This window comes from Lissotriton helveticus, chromosome 1_1 (genome assembly GCF_964261635.1).
Source record: "Lissotriton helveticus chromosome 1_1, aLisHel1.1, whole genome shotgun sequence".
Taxonomy (NCBI): Eukaryota; Metazoa; Chordata; class Amphibia; order Caudata; family Salamandridae; genus Lissotriton; species Lissotriton helveticus.
The window spans coordinates 638,979,772-639,005,571 of record NC_136057.1 but is presented as its reverse complement, the minus strand read 5'-3'; positions in this window follow the sequence as shown (position 1 = coordinate 639,005,571).

Genomic DNA, 25,800 nt, shown 5'->3' with positions numbered 1-25,800 from the left:
ACCCTCACTCACTCCTCCTTCTCTGTCACTCACTCCCCTTTCCTTACTCCCCTTTCTTCCTTTAGTTTTCCTAACTCACATTCCTTTAGTATCGTATTCACCTTCACTTCATTTCTCTCTCCTTCTCTTCCTCTCTGTCACTGAATGTATCCATCTCATTATCCTCTTAGTAATTTGCTCTCCCTCTATTTCTTTTTCACTCTCTCTAACCTTCACCATTCCTTTGTTTTCCTTTCTGTGTCCTTCACTCCTACTTTATCTCTTACTAACATTTTATGACTTTTAATCTCCTGCCTTGTCTCTTGTATTGTGAAATATATATTGTAAATATTATAACTTACTTTTTTTCTCTTCCACAGATATTAAATTTAGTAAAAATATGTAATTAAGTTTACATTACATATAAGGTAAGTTTGACATACAAAATTTACTTTCTCATCAGTCTTTTCCTTAACCTCACTACTCTTCTCTCACCCACCCACGCCCCCGTTCCCTTACTGCGCTTCCCTCACTTATTCTCAATCCCCATGTTTACTCCCCTTACCCTCACTCCCCTCCCACATTCACCTTCTTTCAGACCTCCTGCTTTACTTTCCTTCTTCTCTCTTCCCTTCCTTCGCTCCTTCACTCTTTTCCCTTCCCTTACTCTCCTTACTCCACTTCACTAACTCCTTCTCTCACTCCCTCTATCCTCTTACTTCCTCACTCCCCTTCCCTCACTCTCTCTCTCTTAGCCTCATTCTCTCCGTCCTCTTAGTCTCTCACTCCTCTTCTCTCACGCTCACTCTCTATAACTCACCCACACTCCCTCACTTATCTTTCTTTGCTCCCTTACTCAGTCCCCTTCTCTCACTCTTTTCTTCATTCCCTCTGTCCCCTCACTCCCTCATTCCCCTTGTCTCACGCTCACTTGCCTTTATCTACCACTCTTTCCTCAACCTCATTGCTGTTCTCTCACCCTCCTTCAGCCCCGTTCTCTTACTCCACTTCCCTCACTTATCCTCATTCCCCATGTTTACTCCCCTTCCCCTCACTCCCCTTCCACACTCACTTTCTTTCAGTCCCCCTTCTGCACTTCCCTTCCACTCTCTTCCCTTCCTTTGCTCATTCACTCATTGCCCTTACCTTACTCACCTAACTCCACTTCACTCGCTCCTTCTCACACTCCCTTTGTCCTCTCACTTCTTCACTGCTCTCCTCTCACTCTGTCTGTCTTACCCTCACTCTCTCTGTCCCCTCACTCTCACTTCCCTTCAATCACCCTCACTCATCTTCAAACCCTCACTGTCATCAACTCACTCTCACTCACTCCACCTTCCTTCTCCCTCACTCCCCTTGTCTTACTCTCACTCCCATTACTTTATCCTCCCTCACCCTCTTTCCCTCAATATCAATCCCCTTTTTTCACCTTGACTCATTTCTTTCCGTCACTCCCTGTCACTCTCGTTCGTTCATTCCACTTCGACTCACTCTTGTTTACAACTCACCTTCTCTCACTCCTCTTCTGTCACTTGTTCCCTCTGTCACTTTGTCCTCTTCATTCACTCATTTCATTCATTCATTTATTCAGTACACATTCTCTGAAAAAAAGAATTGCAAAATATGTAAAGAATATAGCTCTTTTTGGAGAATTGGAGTTAGTTCTGAAAAGAACTTTTTTTTTCTTCTTTTTTTAAATATTTTTTTTATACTTTTTTATAACGATTTTTTTTTGTATTTTTTTCAGGGGAAAAACAAAACCAGGGATTCCAAAACTGCTCAACAGGAGCAAAAAAAAGGGGAAAAATTAGGGCTGGGGACGGCAGGGGTGTTCCTCTCTCTTCCGAGCAATCAGCTCAATGCTCTGCTCCCCATAACAGAGTAGTTCATCGCAGTCCATGCATAGAATTTTGATGCGTGAAAAGACTGGCTGGTTGTTCGGAAACATTCTTCCACCTTGTCTCCCCGAAGCTGTTGCACCACCAGTCGAGGTGCTGGCCCCATCTCTCGGTGCATTCCGTGCCAGGTCCCTGACACTCTCTCGGGCATAGTTCTGGGGGTGCCTTCTTTGTACATGTCGCATCATAGTGGAGTTGTCAAAACTGTATTTCTTTCTTGGGTCACCACGTGATAGAATTGTGTGACATATTTTGCATTCCACCTTTGGTGCATTGACTTTTTTCTCACCTTCTGGAATGGTAAAAAACTTCCAGATGAAGTGCTCCTTAATTTTTGGCTGAGGAGGTTCCTCATGTAGAAACTCATCAGAGTCACTGCTGCTTGGTGCTCTTCCAGCCATTCTTTTCAAAGAATTCAAGAGGAGAAACAGGGAACAGGTCTTGCTGTCTCCAAAGAGAAAAAGGTATTGAAGGAAATGGGTGGGGTTTTCATTAGTTGTAAAAAAAACTGTGAACAACCAATGAAAAGTGTTATTTTAAGGTCACATGACTGGACGCGCTTATGCTACGCGCTCCGGAGCGCTTCCGGGAGCGCTTACGCAGCATGTACGTAGACACTTCCGGGGGCGCTTACGCAGCGCGTCGGAATGACGTTTTGCTAGATTTTCGGAAATGCGTTTAAAGTTAAAATACGGTTATTTAAAATCAAAAATACTACTTTTATAAGTATGCCACTGAATGTTTTGCATTATTATTTACTTTAAATACATACTTATATTTTTTTCGCACGCGGGAATAGCGCTTACGCTACGTTTACGGGTGCGTTTACGGATGTGCGTACCCTGAGCACTCCGAGGTAAAATGATAAAAAAAAAAAAAAAACACTGGAAAATTACATTGAAAAATTAATTTTAGAAAAATTTACAATATTTAATTAATTTTATAAAAAATATAATAATTAATAGTTATAAAAAACAGCTATTAAAAAAATTGAATAATTCACTTTAAAAATCGTAGGTTACAAACTCATTATAGTAAGGAATTAGCTTTTAAAAAACCTTTGAAATTCACTGAACAAACCATAGGTTTAACACTCGTTATAATTAGGAATTAGCATTTAAAAAACCTTTGAAATTCACTGTGAAAACCATAGGTTTCACACCAGTTATAGTTAGCTGAACATTTTTCTCATACAAAACCATTGAAATTCCCACGTTATAGTTAGTTGGACTCACTATAACTCGGCGCCCGCAATCCACTGCTGATGATGTCACATATTACATCATTCATGACATGGTCAGTGACATCACTGATGACATCACTGATGACATCTCAAATGACATCACTGATGACATCACTGATGACATCATCCATGTGATAATACGATGCACCTCCTCACACTCTAATCTAACCTTTGATACACCCAGTTTTAAGTACAAAATACCATTGCTGAAACCATTGACACACCAATACCAGTAACTACATACGCACTCACTCATTGGTTCCTAGCTCTACACACACATCCACTCATTCACCCATACAATCACTCATACATACAGACACTCATCAATACAACACTATCATATGCAGTCATACACCTATACAGACACTCACACACTGCCACTCATCCATGGAGTTACTCACACACCTAGTCAGTCATGCAAAGAATCAATCACACTCCCATTTCCTCATCTATACAGTTATACACACAACACCTCAAATATAAAAACATATACTAACACATACTTACTCTCTTATACAATCACTGATACAAGTACACATTGAACCATAAAGCCACTCACACAATCACTGGCTCTCATGTGCAGTCATTTATATATGCCAACTCTCACAAGCACCGTGTTTTACATATGTACTTACTTGGACATGTAGCACTGAGATATTCATTCACTCACCCACACAGCCATGCGCACAGTCAACCGCCCATACAGCTTTTTCCACATGCACTCTTGTCCTCATACACCTAGTGAATCAACTGGTCACACATCTATGCAGAGAGTCACACACCTCACAGCCACCCACACACACACTCAGACTCACATTCTAATACTTGCGCAACCAATCTATAACCCATATAGCCACTCATATAGCTATTGATCAGCACATGCAGCAGCTTACACACCAACAGACATACTGATGCACACATTCAGACAGTTTAGTCACTAACCCATGCATTCAGTAAGACACATTTAATCAGTCACTCATACAGTCAGTCACGCACCAACTAAATCCTTCATCCAGACACTTATACACCCACTCATTCTTGAATATGTAAAACAAATTTAAACTTTACAGAAACACACAGTCAATGGATGATGTCATCAGTGAAGTCATCAGTGATGCCATTGGAGATGTCATCAGTGATGTCATCATTGATGTCACTGACCATATCATGAATGATGTAATATGTGACATCATCAGCAGTGGATTGCGGGCGCGCGAGTTATAGTGAGTCCAACTAACTATAACGTGGGAATTTCAATGGTTTTGTATGAGTGAAATGTTCAGCTAACTATAACTGGTGTGAAACCTATGTTTTTTTCAGTGAATTTCAAAGGTTTTTTAAATGCTAATTCCTAACTATAACGAGTGTTAAACCTATGGTTTTTTCAGTGAATAAATATATATATATATATATATATATATATACAAAGTTTCCCATGCTGTGGAGGCACACTCAGGATCGTCGCTCAGGTCTCATGTGCATAGCCCCCTAGAATTTGCTGCCGACGCGTTCTAGCATTACGACCTTCTTTATGGAAGCCTGTGAAGCAAAAGAATGGCGGTCAACAACCAGCGTTTTCCCTCGTTGGTTTTTATTATTCCTTGATGCAATAATTATGGTGCACTCTGTGGATGGTAGTTGTAATGGAGTAAATCCAAACCATTTCAAGCTTTTAAAAACAATCAATGATCGGGGAAACAAAAATGTCACATGAGAGATGCAAATGCAATACTAGGCATCTCCCTCTTCGCCTCCCCACTCGAAATCCAGCGGCAGTGAACCCACAAAGTTCATGTGGTGGTGTCATCCGTGACCCGGGGCGGTCACTGAAATATACAAACAAAGTTCCCCTTGCGGTGGAGGCACACTCAGGATCATTGCTCAGGTCTCATGTGCGTAGCCCCTTAGAATTTGCTGCAGACGCCTTTCAAGCATTACGCCCTTCCTCATGGGCAGCCTATGAAGCAAAAAAATGGCGGTCAACAACCAGCGTTTTCCCTCGTTGGTTTTTATTATTCCTTGATTCAATAATTATGGTGCATTCTGGGGCTGGTAGTTGTAATGGAGTACGCCAAACCATTTCAAGCTTTTAAAAACAATCAATAATCAGGGAAACAAAAATTTCACATGAGAGATGCAAATGCAATACCAGGCATCTCCTGCTTCGCCTCACCGCTCGAACTCCAGTGGCAACGAACCCACAGAGTTCATGTGGTGGTGCCATCGTTGACCAGGGGAAGTCACTCAAATATACAAACAAAGTTCCTCTTGCGGTGGAGGCACACTCAGGATCGTCGCTCAGGTCTCATGTGCATAGCCCCTTAGAATTTGGTGCCGACGGGTTTCAAACATTACGCCCTTCCTCATGGGCAGCCTGTGAAGCAAAAAAATGGCGGTCAACAACCACCGTTTTCTCTTGTTGATTATCATTATTCCTTGATTCAATAATTATGGTGCATTTTGGGGCTGGTAGTTGTAATGGAGTACCGCCAAGCCATTTCAAACTTTTAAAAACAATCAATAATCGGGGAAACAAAAATGTCACATGAGAGATGCAAATGCAGTACCAGGCATCTCCCACTTCGCCGCTCGAACTCCAGCGGTAGCGAACCCAGAGTTCATGTGGTGGTGTCACAAGTCTTTCTCCAGACATGAATAATATAACTAGTTGGAATGGACGGGACACAAGATGAAAGGGGGAAGGCAGTAAAATCAAAAGAGGTATAGCTTATGATTGTGTCATCAGGGGTCATTATGTGACTCTCCGTATGTTATACAGCAAACCTCAACAGTCGTATGGTGCAACTTAAAGAATGCCATCAGCAAATTAGACTATTTTTTTTTTAAATAACTTTATTTTATTGGTTTTCAAGCAGGCGAAGGTACATTTAAGAAGATCCACAATTGCTCAGATATATTACAGCCGACCCATGCGTCATGACCGAATCTAATACCAATGTCCATATGAGAAAAACAAGGGAAATGTCCATCCGAGGGCTATGAGTTTAGATCATACGCTGATAAGCAATATGTAAATCTAGTCCATAGCAATACCTGCCTGCAACCTCCCCTCCCCCCTACCCCAACTCCCCCTCCCATTCAGCCTAGAACCGGTGTGCCATTGCGCCACGTATAAACGGAGTCAATTTATCGTCTAAGACGAATCTACAGGGTGCGGAGCTTCAGTGAGTCTAAGCAATCTAAGGTATTTGGGGCAGGTAACTTCATTCAATTTGTGCGCCTGCAACGAGAGGATGGGGGACCAGATAGTATGGAAGGAGGCCACTGAGTGTGTGAGGTTAGCTTGTATTCTCTCCTTACCAATGACGTACCATAATTTATGTAACCACCCTGTATGCGTTGGACGAGTCTGTGTGCCCCATAATGATAAAATGAGATGTACTGCTGCGTCTAGTGCTAATCCTATTAGTTTCCCTCTTGTAGATTTGAGGGGCAAGGTAAGGGCGTTCGGTAGCCCTAAGAGAGCATATGCAGGAAAGCGAGGTATTTTGGTTCCAAAGTGGGTGTCTATATCATCGAGTACCTCCGTCCAGAACCCTGTCACCTCCCTGAAGTCCCAGAGTATGTGTGTCAGTGTGCCCTCTTAACCACAGCCTCTCCAGTAATTGGAGCTGCGATCTGGATGAATTTTGTGTAGTCGAGCCGGGGTCAGGTACCAGTAAGTGGCCACTTTAACTGCTGCTTTCTTACTTGCTATATTTCTTGCAGTGTGATTTGCCCTGTAGTAGATTTGCTGCCATTCCTTCAGGGAAAGGCTCCGGCCTATCTCTGTTTCCCAACAGCGCTGTCCAGCCGAGCAGTTTTGGAATGGCGGTGGGCGCAGCAGGCGATATAGTTCAGAGATCAACTTGCGGTCAGAGTGCTTGGATAAAAGCCACTTCTCGTAGGCCGTAAGGCGGCGGCTGACCAGAGGACGTATTTCAGAATAGGGAATGAACCTGTGAAGATCGAAGAGATGTCCTGCAGACTTGCAAGGCGAGGCTTGCCATTGTGGGAAATCCCGCGCCTCCATTCCTGGAGGGAATTCTGGGTTATCAAATAAGGGCGTGAGGGGCGAGGGAAAGGAAGTGAGGTTCCGCTTAATTGCAACCGAGTCCCAAACCCGCATCACAGAGCGAGTAATGGGAGAATTATTGAGATAAGATGGTCTGTCCAAAGGTTTCAGGAATGGGATCTTCCACAGCGAAAGTCGTGCCATCGCTCTGTCTTGGAAGAGCCATCGTTTTTCTGACTCAGGTCTACTCCACTCCACGAGATACCGAAGTTGGGCTGCTTTATAATAGCTTAGGAGATAGCTTAGGAGATTGGGAATCCCTAAACCTCCCTCATCAGGAGGTCGGTATGCCAGTTCTCTACGTATCCTCGGTCTTTTACCAACCCAGATGGAATGTTGGATGTCTTTTTGCAGTGCGTGGATATATCGCAGTGGGGGGGCAACCGGTATTGTCTGAAATATAAATAGTATTTTAGGCAATTATGGACGTTTTTACTGCTGTTACTTGACCCTGCAACAGGGGGTGCGTTCGCCACCGGGGCAGATCTTGGGTTATTTGGGAAGTGAGGTTAGAGTAGTTATGCGTGATTGTTTGTCCAGTGGAGGGAGTTAGAGCGATCCCCAAGTACGGGATCTCGGTTTGGGCTCGCAAGTCTCCAAACTCTAGAAATGCGCCCTCAGGGGTGTTCTTGTCGCGGCCTAGAGGCAGAAGCATTGACTTCCACACATTTACTTTAAAGCCTGAGACCGTGCCAAAGTCCGCCGGCTCTTGCAAGAAAGCCGGGACAGAGCGTCTGGGCGTAACAAGAGTTGCCAGAATGTCATCAGCATATAAGCTGACGGTGTGCTGTTCCCCCCCAAAGGGGATACCAGAGATGTGGGGGTTGTCCCCTATCCGCTGCGCTAGGGGCTCGCAGTAAAGTGCAAAAAGCAGGGGTAAAAGAGTACACCCCTGTCGTGTACCTCGTTGGATGTTGAAGGGCTGTGAGCTGATCCCGTAGACCTGTATTGTCGCTCTAGGTCGGTCATAGCAGCTAGCAACCCAGGTTTGAAACCGAGTCCCTAAGCCGAAGTGTACTAGCGCCTTGTCCAAGAAGGACCAATCCACACGGTCGAAATCTTTTTCAGCGTCGACTGAAAGTAACAGGGCGTCCAGTCCCTTATTATGGGACTTATCTATTATTTGCATTAGCCGCTTGGTGTTGTCGCTGCTTTTTCTGTTGGGAATACAGCCTGATTGGTCAGGTTCGATAATACCAGGCAAGCGTGGGCCCAGTCTGGCTGCTAGGACCCCTGTAAAAAGCTTCAGATTGAGATTGAGTATGGAGATTGGCCGGTATGCTGCGCACTGAGTGGGATCTTTCCCAGGCTTGGGAATGACGACTATGTCCGCCTCAAGCATGTCTGCCGGGATCGTCCCCGGACCCTGAAAGGAGTTGAACAGGCACGTTAAAACCGGGGCCAGGGATTGACAAAAGGTTTTATAAAAACCGGCCGAGAAGCCATCGGGCCCGGTGATTTCAAAGGTTTGAGGTGGGAGATCGCACTGATCACTTCTTCCACTCTAATTGGGGCATCAAGCGCTGCAGCGCCTGATGCGTTGATGACTGTTGTTGCTGCTTGACTAAGATAGGCCTCGCCTGCGCTGTCAATGGATGGGCCCCTACTAAATAGTGCAGCGTAGAAGTCTCGGAGGACTGCTGCAATCTGCTTGTCGCGTTCGACCCGTTCCCCAGTTGAGGTATGAAGGGCCGTCATTTTTTAGCGTTCCGCCCGAGCTCGTAGTTGGCTCACGAGGAGCCGCCCCGTCTTATCCCCCCTATATATTATGAATGTTTGAGCCTTAAGGCGGCATGCTCCACTTTATCTAAGTCTAGGCTGGCAAGTTGCGCTCTGGCCGCTTTCAGCTGTCGCCACATTCGCGGAGCCCCAGTCCCACTGTGTACTCGTTCGAGCTCCGTCACTTTAGCCACCAATTCTTCCCTTTTCTCTCTGCGAGCCTTATTATCCGCGGCGGAGATAGCTAGTAATTCTCCCCTTACGACTGCTTTACGGGCTCCCCATAGTGCCGTCAATGGTGCCAGTGGAGTCATTGGACGTCAAGTAGTCGGTAATGCACTTATGTACCTGTTGTCCAATATCCGTATCCCGAGCTGCAAATAAAGTGTAGGAAAAAAGTAGGGTGGTCATGTTGCCCGGAGGACCTGGGCTCCCCGCCTGCTGCCCCCACAGTTAGCTAGGATCTAGTGCGTGTTGCAGTCCCCATGTTGGAATTAAGATGAATCTGGCACCGTAGTGTCTCTTGCTACTGCTGCAAGGGCCAAAGCTCTTTCAGTATTCATCGTGGCTTGATCCGGTTTCAGGTCTGACTCAGGCGACTGTCGTCTTCTTACTTTCTGCCATTCATCCCCCATTGATCGTTGCGAAGGTTTTGGAGAGGAGTCTGGACTGCGCTGTGCAAGTCCTAGTAACTCGCACGTCTCATGGAGGGAACGAAGTTGATGAAGCTTGCCATTCCATTTAAAAGTTATGCGAAAGGGATGAGACCCAGGAGTATGGCACACCATTGGTTTTGAGGAAGGTGGTCACATCTTGGAAGGCTTTACGTTTCTGGAGGGTAATGGAGGTCAAGTCTTGATAGAGAGCAATGGCGTGTCCCCTGTGAGAAGTTAGCCTGGCATATGATATCCACTATTCTAGTGGGCACCTTGCACCAGTCTAATCAACCTTAATTGATGGTGGTTGTAAAGTCAACCTTATAGATAAGCTATCCTAGTGGTAGCATGGACCAGCAGTCTTAGGCTAAGACTTCAGAGATCATGTGAAGCAAGCTGTTTTACCAATTATAATCCCTTGAATACCAAAAGAAAGGACACCACATAAGGTATATATCAAATATATATGTATTTATTCTAAACACAACCCCTCCGCACTCTTTATGAGGTCAGAGGTCAAAGTACATCACAAGTTACTCAATTAGCATACGATAAGTTGCACAAATACAGTTATGCCCTAGGGGCCTCACAAACCATATACTAAAGAAGTGGTATAAGAACCACGTGAGAGTTAGACAGCAGGCCTAGGGCCTGTAGAATCGCTGGGGCTACACTAAACAACCAAGGGTTAGGAAGTAGAAGGCCCACGGGAGACGCATGCAGTGTCTAAACCCTGTCGCGAGTTACCATTGACTTATAATGGGAAACGAAGAATCTACAAAGTTACTGTTTAAGGACACTTCTGGATGGACTACGATAAAACCCCTTTAGACTAGGACACTTCGGAAGACCCACGGGAGCACCGGAGTACTCGTGTTACCTCACCCAGGGAAGCCGGGTGCATAGGTGCCTTTTGGTGTCGGGTTTCGTCGTGGTTTTCTATGGAGATTTGCAAAGAAGTGCTGCAGGCGACCAGAGGAAAAGTGTCCGGGTGGATCCAAGGGTGGATCGATGATGTGAAGAACCTGAAAGCAGAGGGGACAGAGTCTGGGTCACTAGCCAGTGACCAGGAAGGAACCAGGAAGGAACCAGGCGATGTTGCATGCTTGAAGGTGAAGAAGGTGAACTTGTCTCTTCAGCCACGAGGTACAGGAGGAATTGACGATGACCAGGCACTGGATTTGAGCTGTCCCACAATGGATATAGTTGACTGCGGTGTCGGTATCCGGATTGGACCCAACAAGCTTTGGCAACCCAACCCACGCAGGTTGTCGAGATTGGCTCTGTTGCATACCAGCAAGGTCTGTGGCGCTTCTCCTTTGAAGGGAAGCTGGAGCAAGCCTGGAGCAACCAAGAAAGCAGTTTAGTTCGAAAGAAAAGTCTTCAGGGGGCTCACTAGCCAATGGGTAAGGAACCAGGAAGACGCATCAAGCTGAAATGCAAGAGCAGGCCCCATGCGGCACTCGTGGAGTGTGGAGGGCTGAGCTTTGTGCAAATGGTGCTTGGGTCTGGGGTTTCTCGTACCCCAATGCACAACTACGAGGTTATCTCAGTAGTCGAGCTGTTAGCAAAATGCAGAATGTCCAGGGTGTCTGGTCCCACGTCTCTCGTGTCCACCACGGGTCTCAGTTTTGCTGTGAATGTGGGTCGGAGTTGGAGAAGTCTGAGAGTCTAGTTTCTGTGTCACTGAGTCTTCGGGTTCCCGCAGGAGCATCGACAAAGCAGACAGGCAAGTTACTGGTGGTGTCCGTTTGCACAGGGTGGTCACTCCTTGACCACAAGGGAGATGTCTTCCGTCTTCTAGTCAGAATAGAATGTCGAAGGTCCAAGAGCTCTGTATCAAAGTTTCTTTCCAAGTAATCTAAAGTCCTGGGGACACAGCTCCTATACTTATACTAAGCTAAGGGGCTTGTTTACCTGCCTAGGTCCCTCCTATGGGTGGACCTGAGAAGGGGATGGTTACACCCCTTTCCCTTTGTCCAGTTTCGCACCAGAGCGGGTGCTGGAGTGCCCCAGCAACTGGTTTGAACCGGGCTATGCATGGAGCACCTTGTGTGCCCCGGGCCCTGTCTAGATGCATTCACTGAATGCAGCCCTCCCTGCCCCAATACACAAAACCCCGGTCTGGGGAGGTGCTGGTACCTCCCTGGACAGGAAACCTATTGTCCAGGCCGCCCTTGCTGGAGTTTCCCCCAGCATCCATTTTGTGATGCTGAGGCTCTGTTTAACTTTAACCGGGTAAAGCAGTAACATACATGTCTTTTCCCTCTAGAAGGGTGGAATGCTACCCCCTGCCAGTATTCTAAAGTGTTTGACACCTTACACGACATGTTATGATAAAGCCAAACCAAAGTTAGCATTAACCGCGAGGATTATAATGCACTTAAGAGTATATGGTATGGCTATATCATAGAACAGCTATAAGGAGATGGTTCCGAAAGCTGCAGAGGGGCTCAGCTCATGCTAGGGCACCCTCTCACATAAAAGCAAGCACACTGCCTCTAGGATTGTCGAGGCCTACCATAGGAGTGACTTATAGGTGCATATGTGTCTATATGTATAGGTAGATATAGATATACTATATCTAAGTAAGGGGTGATTACACCACCTTTCCCAAGCTGAGTGATCAGCCTGTGGTGTCAGTTTGGAGGGCCAGCCAGGGGTGGCATAATACATGCTGCAGCCCCTGGTAGGCCTTGGAGGCACCTATGCCCTGGGTACCTATGGTACACTATACAGGGGCTCACAAAGGTTAACCTTTACCCAATCTGGTATGTACCTAAATTACATGGTATCAATTTAGAGAGAGAACAGCTGGGCTGTGGGTCTGATTAGCAGGCCCACAGCCACACTAAAGTCGAAAAACCAGAAAATCACAGCAAAAAGTGGGAGTGACCATACGAAGCAGGCCCTACCCTCCTACATCCCTGGTAAGTGATTGGCTGTTTCAATCAAGCTTCTCTCAGAATACGCTCTTTAAGGGGGAAGTCTGGCAGGAAGGCCAAGATATCAGACGGGGGAGCTGGGGCCTTCCTCCCCAGACCCACCCTGTGGGCGCAGTCAATGCGAATCTCGAAGTCCTGGCCAATACCCAGAATCTCCCTGTAGAGGCCCTGGAGGTATCCAGCTATGTTTGTTCCTTCTGCCTGCAATGAGATGCCTCTCACGCGGATATTATTCCTTCGGGATCTGTTTTCTAGGTCTTCCGCATAAGCTTGCAAATCAACCTGTTGATCCTTAAGGCGGAGGACTTCTTCTTGTAGTTGGTCTATTTCCTCGGATTTAGATTGTTCGTCATTTTCTATGACTACCACACGTTCACCCAATTCGTCCATGTCTCCGCATATTTCTCGAACCTCCCCTGCTACTTCCTGTTTGAGGGTTTGAAAATCTTCACGGAGGGTATTAAACAGGGTTTCAAGGATTGACCGAGTGATGGGCTCCTCTCCGTCTGCCTGTCTCGCGGGTGGATCCGTTACTGGGGATGTAAGGTGACCTTTATCTCCAGAAGTTGTCCCTTTGGCTAGCATGTCTTTCAAAGTGCGGTCTCCTTTTTTGTCATGGTGGCCATGGTGATGATGATGCCACTAGTAGTACTGGGTGGGTGGCGCTTTCTGATCTTGTCAAATGTTGCATGGCCCGAATTGGGTGACGTACCCTAGTCACAGCTTGATCCCACACAGGGTTGTAAAGTTCAAGACAATAAAGTTCAAAATGTTTAAATTTCCAAAACTTATTTATTCATCACTTTTGTTCGATGTATCATTGTGCTTTATGTTTTGCATTTTCAAAACAAAGTTATGAGCATCCAGCCGTATATCCAAAACATTTTCATATCCATATCCAATGCATTTCGGCTATGTTCTAGCCTTCATCAGGGACATAAGTTCTGCTGCCACTGCAGAGTTCGAATTGCCTGGGAATCTGGGTGTCAAAGTGCGCTCCCTGCAAAATACAGATAGGGACGCTGAAGCGCTCCAATGCACCAACACTCAGTGCCTCCTCCTCGCCTGCTTGCAGTGGCCCCCTCAGCCCCCTTGGTTCGGCTCGCTCAGTTAAGCCTCCACTCCGCTCCTCAGCTGCTGCTCGCTCGTTGACGGAGCAGAGCGAAGTGGAGGCTTAACTGAGCCTCACCGGGCTGCGATGAGAAACCAAGGGAGGGGCGCACGGTAGACCGCACAGGGGTCGTCAGTGAGGTCCCTGCTGCTAAGAAGAAAAGCACGAGTAGGGTCTTGTCCAAGTGGAATCCTAAGATGAACAGCAGAATCCCCTTTAAATGTCCCCAATTATAAACTGCTCTCTCCTATGTCAAAGCGAATTACAAGCAGGCTCTGGCCAGCGCCGCGCCTGTTCACCTGCCCCAGTGCGCTGCTTCGGGGGCCTCGGTGGTGCCAGTGAGGATGTAGGGGCCGATGAAGGTCCGAAGAGATTGGCTAGAGATCTGAAAAGAACCGTCCTTGGGCTTACTCCGATTCCTCCTGCGCAATGGGCGTCTTTTGAAGTACGCAGGAGCAGCGATGCAGTAGCAGTGAGTGGGCAACCCCTACTGCTCGTTAGAGAGCATGTAGTGCGGGGGTCCCGTCGCGTAATTGGCACCTCCAGTGGCACTGGACATAGGTGGCGTCGCTGCTATCCCCGCTCCCATCGCCCGCTGCAAATGTTCAGTATAACCTCGGGGCCCAGTACTGCGATAGCTAGGCCGCAGAGCAGCTCCCTCAATTTTCGAGCTGCCCAGCGCAGCTTCGTGTCAGACCGGCGCGCCTTCTGCAATGGGTGAGCCCCTCCTCTACCCAATCCTGGCCAACACCCAGAATCTCCCTGAAGAGGCCCTGGAGGTATCCGGCTATGTTTGTTCCTTCTGCCTGCAATGAGATGCCTCTCACACGGATATTATTCCTTCGGGATCTGTTTTCTAGGTCTTCCGCATGAGCTTGCAAATCAACCTGTTGATCCATAAGGCGGAGGACTTCTTCTTGTAGTTGCTCTATTTCCTCAGATTTAGATTGTTCGTCATTTTCTATGACTACCACACGTTCACCCAATTCGTCCATGTCTCGGCATATTTCTCGAACCTCCCCTGCTACTTCCTGTTTGAGGGTTTAAAAATCTTCCCGGAGGGTATTAAACAGGGTTTCAAGGATTGACCGAGTGATGGGCTCCTCTCCGTCTGCCTGTCTTGCGGGTGGATCCGTTACTGGGGATGTAAGGTGACCTTTATCTCCAGAAGTTGACCCTTTGGCTAGCATGTCTTTCAAAGTGCGGTCTCCTTTTTTGTCATGGTGGCCATGGTGATGATGATGCCACTAGTAGTACTGGGTGGGTGGCGCTTTCTGATCTTGTCAAATGTTGCGTGGCCCGAATTGGGTGACGTACCCTAGTCACAGCTTGATCCCACACAGGGTTGTAAAATTCAAGACAATAAAGTTCAAAATGTTTAAATTTGCGAAACTAATTTATTCATCACTTTTGTTCGATGTATCATTGTGCTTTATATTTTGCATTTTCAAAACAAAGTTATGAGCATCCATCCGTATATCCAAAACATTTTCCTATCCATATCCAATGCATTTGGGCTATGTTCTAGCCTTCAACAGGGACATAAGTTCTGCTGCCACTGCAGAGTCCGAATTGCCTGGGATTCTGGGTGTCAAAGTGCGCTCCTTGCAAAATACAGATAGGGACACTGAAGCGCTCCAATGCACCAAAACTCAGTGCCTCCTCCTCGCCTGCTTGCAGTGGCCCCCTCAGCCCCCTTGGTTCGGCTCGCTCAGTTACGCCTCCACTCCGCTCTGCTCCGCTCCTCAGCTGCTGCTCGCTCGTTGACGGAGCAGAGCGAAGTGGAGGCTTAACTGAGCCTCACCGGGCTGCGATGAGAAACCAAGGGAGGGGCGCACGGTAGACTGCACAGGGGTCGTCAGTGAGGTCCCTGCTGCTAAGAAGAAAAGCACGAGTAGGCTCTTGTCCAAGTGGAATCCTAAGATGAACAGCAGAATCCCCTTTAAATGTCCCCAATTATAAACGGCTCTCTCCTATGTCAAAGCGAATTACAAGCAGGCTCTGGCCAGTGCCGCACCTGTTCACCTGCCCCAGTGCGCTGCTTCGGGGGCCTCAGTGGTGCCAGTGAGGATGTAGGGGCCGATGAAGGTCCGAAGAGATTGGCTAGAGATCTGAAAAGAACCGTCCTCGGGCTCACTCCGATTCCTCCTGCGCAATGGGCGTCATTTGAAGTACGCAGGAGCAGCGGTGCAGTAGCAGTGAGTGGGCAACCCCTACTGCTCGTTAGAGAGCATGGAGTGCGGGGGTCCCGTCGCGTAGTTGGCACCTCCAGTGGCACTGGACATAGGTGGCGTCGCAGCTCTCCCCGCTCCCATCGGCCGCTGCAAACGTGGAGTATAACCCCGGGGCCCAGTGCTGCGATAGCTAGGCCGCAGATCAGCACCCTCAATTTTCGAGCTGCCCAGCGCAGCTTCGTGTCAGACCGGCACGCCTTCTGCGATGTGTGAGCCCCTCCTCTACCCAATCCTGAGACAGGCACCACGTGTGTGCATGTACCGATAAGGGGCTGCTGCAGAGACACAGTCAGTGGAGCGGTGAAGGAGAATCAGGTGAGCGCCCACCACAAATTACCCCGCAACATCACCTGGGCGCCTTGTCCCTTAAACTTCAAAGTGCGTCAGACTCTGTAATCCGAGGAAGTCAGGGGCCTCCTCTGTCTCGTAGTTCCCCTGGGGGATCCCCGCCACAGCCGCAATGCTGAATCAGGGGGCCCAGGTTGTCTCTTCTTCTGTGAGTGCCGCCTCATCCTCCGTTATGCCTGGCGCTCGCCCCACTCGCTCCCTGCCTGTTCGGTGCCCACCGGATCCTAGGCCATCGCGGCGAGGCCAGAGAGCAGCGCCCTGGATTTTCGCGCGTCCGAACCATCCGCACCGCCGCGAAGGACGCACCTAGCAGGGGAGAGGCTCTCACTTCTGTCCGTGTCGGAGTCGCTCAGTGCTTATGGCGGGGTTTAAACAGTCGTCCGCTGCTATCTGGGTGCCACCCGGAAGGGCTCCCCAGGCCAGAGGAGCCATCCGCTTCTGGCCCCGGTAGGTCAGCACCAATGCGCCATCTTGCGTGGGAACACCGGAGCCCTATATCATTCGGGGTGTTACAGGGAGCTGGTGGTCTGCCAAATCTTTGTTTCTGGGTGCCATTGCGTGTCTTAGGGGACTGCATGCAAAGGAAAAACTAGGGGCGAAGGACCATGGCGGGGAGCTTCAGCATTCCACGTCTGGTCAGGTCGCCATCTTGGCCACGCTTCAAATTAGACTATTTTTAAGAATTCCGAAACTGGATCAGGAAAAAAAGCCCAAGTTCATAGAGAAAGAGTTCAGAAACCCGATCAGGAGGCAAGTCCAAGTTTATAGGGAAAGAGATATATATTCAAAGGGGAAAACATACCTAACCAAGGTGTAACGGAAATCATGTCACATCCAGTAATATCAATCTGAATATCCATCCAAGTTCACAATTAAATTCCTATCTCAAATGTGGCGCCAAGCGTGTCACTATATAAAGGGAAAGTATGTATGTATGGAAACTGTCCCATATTAAAGTTATATCACTACGATCAAATATGCCTCCTTATCGATAAAAAATGTCATAGGTTGTTGATAGTACTTACTATGAACTTATATTTGCAATGTGAAGCAAGCATGTGAATTACAGAGCAAGTATGTCAGCCAATCCAAGATTGCAATAATTTCCAAATATAAGGAAACAAGGGTGTTTTGATCAAAACCCCAAAAGGCACCTAGCAGGAATAAACAAATGAGAAACATATAAGAAAAGAGGACAAAATAACTAGGCCTGGGCGAAGTGCGGGTAATTGCGCTACGCAAAGCTTCACGAAGATGTTCTTCACTACGCAAGCTACGCTTGGCTTCACGAGCGCACGTAGCTGCTTGTTGCGCCCGTTTGCAATGCGTTTTTATTTTTCGGGAGCGCGTTGTGTGTGTTCGGGGCACTGTTTGTGTGCTCGGGGGATAGTACCTTGCGAACTTACCCATGCGGTCGCCTATGGGTGCGGCCATCTTGTTTTTCTAATTGTCCTGCCCCCTCGCGATGCCTTTTTTCCTGTTCCGGGTCGCGTATAGAGTGTTCGCGCAGCGCATGTCATGTTCGGGAATGCTTTTTATTTGTTCGTGTCGACTAGTGTGTTCATGCGGGAAATATCGCGCAAACGTACCCACGCGGGCACGATGAGCGCAGCCATCGTGTTTTTTCACTCTATGCTATGGTTCTGGGCCTAGCTTTCTATCCTCACCTAACCTTTGCAATCCTTAGTTTTTACACTGTTTTTCTGACTTTTTTTCTTATCATTTATCTCTCTCTCTGTCCCTAAGTTTATATTTTGTATTTTATTTCTACTTTTACTGTGTTTTTTTTACTTTTCTACTGTTTTATTTTACTTCTTTCTTTAAGCTCCTACTTCTTCGCCCTAACTTTTTTTCCTTCTGTTTTAACTTTTCTTTTCCGCCTCCACCCCAGAATCATGGCCAATGGCAGCAGTACCGGCTCCAAGGGAAAGGCGCCTGCGCCCAAGAGCCGGCTGCCTTGCGGCAGAATGCGCCCTGCAGGGGTGCAGGCCCGGCAGCTTTTTGGAGAGGCGGAGGTGGCCGCCCTTGTTTTTTTCATCCAGCGCCACCTCCCCTTGACCTTGGAAGCAGGCGGCAGGCCAGGCTCCGGGTACCCTACCCAGGAACGTCACCGCCGGTGGGCGAAGGTGCGCCCGGGCAAGATGTCGAGGTCTTGGGGCTTGGTGAGTAGCTAATATATAGTAGTATAAGTATTGTGTATGATTTTTGGACGAATAACATGATTACTGGTGCTTACATTGCAGGTAAATTACGTTTCGAAATCTTCTGTGATTGTAGGACACATGTGCTCGGCGCTACTCTTACTTGTTTGCAACTTTGAGCTAGCTTGGGCTGATTAATGTAAGAGTTTACTTTAGAGAACTGAACTTAGTTAATGCTATTGCTAGAGAGAGTCTAATCCTTCCATAGTCCTTCTGTGAAATAGTGGTGGATGGATACTAGGTTTACTTAGTATTAGTTCAATGTTTTTGGAGCGTTTTTTAAAATGATGTATTTGTTTCACAGCACTCATTAATGTTTGTCTCTTTCTTTATTCTTTCTTCATGATCAGCACCCAGGGGTAAGAAGACGGGTCTGAGTCGGCGAGACAACAACCAGAGGACCGCTCCTCTACCGAGGGCCCTGCTGCTGATCCCCGTAAGTCCTCCAGTGGTTATATTAACAATTATATTTCCCTAACTTTTACTGCACCTTATTTTTTTTCGAACTATTAATAAATACGGTTCCACTCCTAATTACATTTTTTACAAAAGCTTCTTTGACCTTGACTACTTGTTTCGAAATTCTGGCTATCCCTGCCTTTAAGTTTCTTATAACGGCCTCTGCTATGACTCTCTGTACTACTACTATTAGTCTGTCTGCAGCTAAGCTTGCCCAGTTGGCCACTCTTTATTTAAGGTTTTCTTTTGAATAAAGCTCAGATAGACCAATAGCTCTTGCCACTGGTTCCACTCCTGTCCTTTGGGTTGTCCTCTTTAATCTCGAGGCTTTGACAATTCCCACCAACAAAATGCCCAACAAGATGTTTGACTAGTATTTCTGTTAGGATAGTAGTACATGCTACTACTGTTGTGGGGATTCTGCACAGCCACATACAGAACTATGCACAAGAAAATAGGATGTTGGTGATAGGAGGTTGGACCTTACTCACACCTCAGTCAGAACTCAGAACCCACAATCCCCTGACCGACTAGCTATAGTGTCTCATTAGGTCCCGAACCCCCACACGAAGATACCCAAAGATTACACAACCCAGAACATAACACCCTTTTGCTCAAATACCACAGAGTCTATATGTAAGTTCAAAAGGTTTATTTATTTTCAAACAGCAAGCTTTGTATGTTGTTCTATGCAATTACTACAGCCAGCTCCAACATACAAAAATGCATAAGATTTAAAACAGTAAACATTTGTTACCAGTGCATGATAGAAGAAGACAAAAGATCAGTGTGAATTCTGGGCGACCCCTCATCGTTGAACGTAGAAATACTGGTTGCATGCATCGTCGCGTAAGCTCTGCAAATCTCTGGTTTACTTTGTAGAAGGGAATCTTCTGCCTATTATGAGAAAAATAGTGGATGTTAGACAGTATAATGAAATTATGCAAGCATTTCACAGTCATGCCAAAAAGTGTAATATTATGGCTAAGCAATATGCACTAACCGAACTCTATAAAAAAAAGTGGGTTGTTTTTCGACCTCTTCACTTGTACGCAACACTCATGTGGCCTCAAAGGCATCATACTGCACAATAAGCTGCCAGGTAACATGCGCAAAAGAGTAGCCATGAATCTAAAATGGTTACATGGCTCAGGCTAACTTTCCAAAGAGTAGAGTAGGAGTAGAGATGACCCTAGGGACCATAATACTACTAATGTCTGTCTACTGACTCTACTCTAGTACGCAATTTGGACTAGTGATGATGTATGTTGTACTTTAACTGTTTTTTCAATCTTCCTAGAAAACAAACAAAATAGGGGGAGGTGTACAGGCATCTAAAAATGTGTAACTTTTTTTCTAGGTGCACTACCAGTACCAACCACCAGTGCCGGCGGGGCCAGCTGTGATGGTGATGCTGCCATTCCGGAGGGGTCAGGAGATGCAACACCTGCAGGAGCTCCAGGGGGGAGCCAGCAGCAGTGGTGGGTGGTGGTAAGTTATATTCATTACTTATTGGCATTACTACTAGCTGGAAGGGGAACACTTCACTCACTGTACTGTGAGACTTATTAATTAAGTATGAACTTGAAGTTGTAGTGAACAATATACAATGGTTGAAGAAGAGTAGACACCCTTTACTTAGCATTCCCAATGCAATAGCATTACCAGGGTGAGTTGAGTAACCCATGGCCTCTTCTATCTGACTCCAGCTCAGCTGTGAATGTTTTATGGAGAAGACTAAAAGTCAGATCAGATGAACTTGATGGATGTGTTGAACAAAAAGAGAAAGAAGGGTGGAAGGAGGAAGGACAGGCGAGATGTAATTATACGACTAGCAGAGAAGGATACTTTGGAAGCAGCATGCAGGTGGCTGATAGGAATCAGATGCATGGGTTGTTGAAGGATGGGTGGAAGGTGAAAGAAGATGACTGCCTGGGTGGGCGACACAGTATGGGTGGATACTGGATAGCAAGAATCATCAGCGGTGTTTAGGTCAAAGCCAAGGCAAGGAAGGAAGGAGTGGACGCATGGGTGGTTGTTGGTGAAACCAGCTAAAGTTTGTTAAGCGATATATAAAAAAGAATAATAGACATTTACTTTTAATGGATGGATGCCTGGATGTATTCATCATAGACAGCATAGGTGGAGACTGTCACTGGATGCAGAGTCTTACTTTGAAGAGAATATAAAAGAAACTGTGTCTGAGTAGCAAAGCAGAGGGGAATATAAAAGTAGTATTTTCAGAATACAGTTGACTCAGTAGTTTGCAAGCACATCACATATATAATCAAGCGCCGTCCCCTGACTCTGAGGACCACTTCCTACCTATGTTAATTTATTTTCTATTGTGTTAGCCAGCCTGAAAAGGGTGGCATATCAGTTGGTCACACAATCAATGAACAAAGTAACTTAAGCAGTAGCGGTCAGTGGTGGGAGTGCTGGCGGGCGGAAATATGGGGAGGGCGGGAGGGGCTGGGTGGGGGGTAGTAAACTATGGATTATGAATGCAGTGCGAGGAACAAAATGTGTTTTATTTATTTACATGTTTACTTACCAGTAATTGTCCGCAATCCATAGTTTACTACCCACTACCCTGCCCCTTCGCCTCTCCACGTCACCACCCACGAACACTCCCACCACTGACCGCTACTGTACTGATATGTTGTCGCTCCATATATAAGCAATGATCATTGGTTGGATCAGATATATAATATTAATCTGCCTTTTTGTAGTAGCCAAGGCAGAGTGAAAGTAAAATTGAGCACTTGCCCTTAATGTAACAGAGAGAGAATGGCCAGTGCCACCCATAATCGAAAAAAATACGAGCTTCCCCACCTGTAGACAGTAGTAAATAAAAGTGACGGGAGTCTGCGTATTGACTCGTATCATATGTTGGTCTTGGACGCAAGCTTAGCTGACTGAGCTGACATGCCGGCTATAACAAGATTATGTAATTTAGCTAAACTAGAGATAAGAAAAAGACTGGTGTTCTGTGTATTGGAGTCCATAGAGTACTAGGGCAAGTATAATGCCTGAAAAAAACTCCAACAAACGTTAGAGGCTGAGGAAGTGGGAGGATAGATACTTACCACAAATGTTATGTACTGCGCTTGCTAGTTCTACTGTGCCACTTTGTGTTGAATTAATTTTGTCTTACTGTTTTGCTAAGAGTATTGGTTACAATTCTGTTTCTTTCTTTATAGATACTCCTTCCCAAAAACCAACGTGGATGGAGTTGGCAGCAAGGGCCCAGCGCCATAAACTAGAGGCCATCTGTGAAGAATACCGCCAGCTGGTGGCTCAGGCAAAGGAGGAGGAGGAGGAGGCGGCAACAGCTGCAGCCTCTTCCAATGTCCCGGGCCCCAGCCAGGCCCTGCCTCCAGTGGTACGGCGCCGCGGTCAGGCAGCCGCCCATTGCCTCACATTTCCAACAACTGCTGCCCCCCATGAATGCAAATGCAAGTGCCGGGCACTTTGACGAAAAACTCTCCTCCGGGTGGCACAGCTCGAGGACCAGTTAGAGGATCGAGTGAAGATCATGGTGGACAAACACCTGAAAGACCGCCGGATGTAGGACCCCGTTCAATTGCCCCTTTTTTATTACTTTTGTTGGTGGGTGGGAATTGGGTCTTGGGGTTTCTTCGGATTTTCTGGACATTTGGACTTTTTTCGATTTGGACATTGGTTGGGATTAGGGAGAGGGGTGGGTCAGGTGTGGGATAGTTTATTTTTGTTAGGGAAATACATTTTATTTATTTATACTTACACATACGATGTTAATGTTTTGTGGGGGGTTACTGTTTTACGAATGTATTTACGTCACATGGTTTCCTTGCTGCTGCAGGGCAGTATCCAGTGTTGGATTTAAATAATCTGCCAATTTTGTAACACGCAAACAGATAGATGCGGGACCCCTCACTGAGTTATATTTGTCCTACTAGTACTGTCAGTCGCTCCTCCTAGTCCATTATACCTCCCAGCAAACTTATCTTACCTGTGATTGATGATGATAATTAAGTTCGGCACAGCAATAGCTGCATGGGTTCCCAAGAGAACGGAGAAGATACCATGGTTGTGGTGGTAGTAGACACTGGCACTAGCATTTGCAAACAAAAAAAAGAGACAGTCTCTTGCCTGAGAGAGACTGTGGGAGTAGTAGAACAAAGTAAAGTACAGTACAGGACAAGACTGCCAAACAAACAATATTGCAACTGCTAAAGTAAAATAAAACATAATGGTGGTGGGGACAGCCTAGTACAAGAAGTTATAATAAACTGTAGTTGGGTCAAGCGAGTGACTTTACACAATCGTAATTCGTACACTTTACTGCTGTGTGGTAGGGTGTTGAATTGGATGATGAATACAATCAATGCCGGCAAATAATTACGATGTATTAGGTGGGTCCCTTTGGAAAAAAAATTGGCTTGTAGATACTGGACTGAGCATGGGTGGGCAAGCAGAGAAGATCCTCGCCCTGCCTTGAAATTGAATTAGTGTTGCTTTCACCACATCTCCCCAGCAAGCGTGTGATCAATTGTTGGTGTACATTTAATGTAGTCACATCACACCTCAATATAAATCACACAGCCCGGGGAAAGAGGGTTAGGGTTTGATGAATGGATGGGAAGGGGTGTTTGGGGAAAGGTTTGAGAAATAAAAACAGTACGCATAGACACAACAAAAGCAAAACACAATTTTTGAAGACGACGATGATCCACTACCCAATACATCTATAAAGGGAGAAAAAGGAAATGCATGCATGATGAAGATAACTTGATGGTTAATGAGTACTTACTAACTACTACTACACAATTAGAGAGTACCGGGCAGCAGTATTATATGAAATTTGCCTTGGCTGTATGCCGTCAGAGAGACTGTACCGGGCTTACTTTTAAAGCTAGCAAAGAAAATTAAAAAATAGTTGTAGGGATCAATTAGCAAACAAACAACAATACAACACACAGTCGTAATGATTGAAGAGAAAAAAGGAATCAAATTATTTAAAAGATGAATGTGGAATATGATACTAAAGTTACTGTATTATCCAGGTCCCATTGTGAAGTTGCATCTTGTCATTCATCTTGGTCCTCCCTTTCATGGACACTCTGCACATCATTCTTGGGTGGCACTGCCGGCCAGATGCGGATTGGGAAGGTAAGTGTGAGTTGTTGCTCCCAGTATATTAGCACTGGGTAAAGGCAGGCCTGTAAGTGTAGATGAAAAAATAAAAGGGATATTAGATGTAGTGCAAGAAAACAAGACTTTTGAGTGAGAACACTTTCAGACTACGGCGGTTTGGATACATTGTGCCTACTCTAGTATTTACACAGCATTAAGCTACAACCACAACAGGACAGGAGCCAGCACAGAACAGGCCCACAGCACCGGGCTGGCCTGTGACCCAACCTCCATTTACCTTACATTTTGACAGAGCCAGACAAAAGGCATATACAGCAACCTAGCCTTTTCCAAATCAAGTGACTAAATCAATGCGCCTCTGTCAGTCATACCACTATTTGACTACACAGACATAAAGCCTAGGTCTGCGGAGGTTCTTGTTGAATTGTTGTGTTTACCTTTTATGTCAGTTTATGAAACGCAGTTATTCCATCAATCATCTCCGATTCAACTGACTGACTGCGGGCTAAGATAGTATGGTCATCATTATCATGGTGTGGTACCAACACCAACTCAGTCTGTAGTAAGTGACTCTGATTAAGTCCAGACTGCATCTGCAGTAGTAGGAGTACAAATAATGTGGTTAACAACAAGGAAAAATTGACTGTCACTTGAGTCACTTTTACTTTGTAGATTAACTAGTATAGTTCGACTTCATGCACATTCGCTCAGAGTCAGCAAGCATCCAATGCAATGCATGGCATCATTCATTAATCATACCTGTCTTGCTCTTCTCTTTGGCTGTCAGATAAGATGCTGAGCCTTCTGACAGTGATGAGTTCACTTTTGGGTGCCTGCTCAAGTTCTTCTGACAGTGAACATTTGGGGAAGCCTGCAGACAAAGGTAGAAGCCTTAGCACAGTGATGAGTTTCGGACTTTCGGCTTGGAAAGTACAAAACAGAAGATAGCTATAGTAGTCACGTACATTTCACTTCTAATGGAGGGACTGTTACAGGCAACATTTAATGTACTATTCTCCATCTCCATCCAATGTCTCGCTTGATGGAAATGTATTTAGGGCGCAGGACTCTGAGCAGTGGAGTGGACAGTTAAATGCACAGACGTGCAGCTCCAATAGGTAAATAAAAATAGGGGATGGTGGGGATGGATTTGTTGTGATTTGATTTGAAGCAGAAAGACAGATACACACACAAATAAAGGAAGGAAGAAAGTAACAATTTGAAAGCCTAGTTGTCAGGAATGAGGAGCTTGTCCTCAAACTGTGGTGGTTCAGACAGAAGTAGGTCATGTAATACACTACTTATCTTTTCGGAGTTGCTCTCCTCTTCCCCCTGCTGTGATTCACGTATTTTGTACTCCGTTGGTACGAAGTGCTGATTCATTTTGATCATGGTTAACCTCTCCACGCTTTTGGGCGAGAGACTGGTCCTTTTCACAGTTACAATGACACCAGCAGCACTGAAAACACGCTCAGAAGAGACACTTGCGACAGGGCAAGCCAGATACCTTATCACCAGCCTGCCGAGCACTGGCCATTGGCTTCTTTTCCCATACCAATACACCAATGGGCTTTGCTCCATGAAGACCTCTGTTGTGTCATCCACATAGGCCTGGACCATCCGCTCAATGTTCAGGGGTTCTCCGATTTGCTTGGCCTCTTTTGACTCTGCATCAGCAATGGACTTACCCATCCCTTTCTGTAGAAACCAATCAGTTACCATTTGGTCTGATGATCCTGTTTTTGTTGTTGTTGTTGTTGATGTTATTATTGGCAGTGTTGGTGACTGCTGGG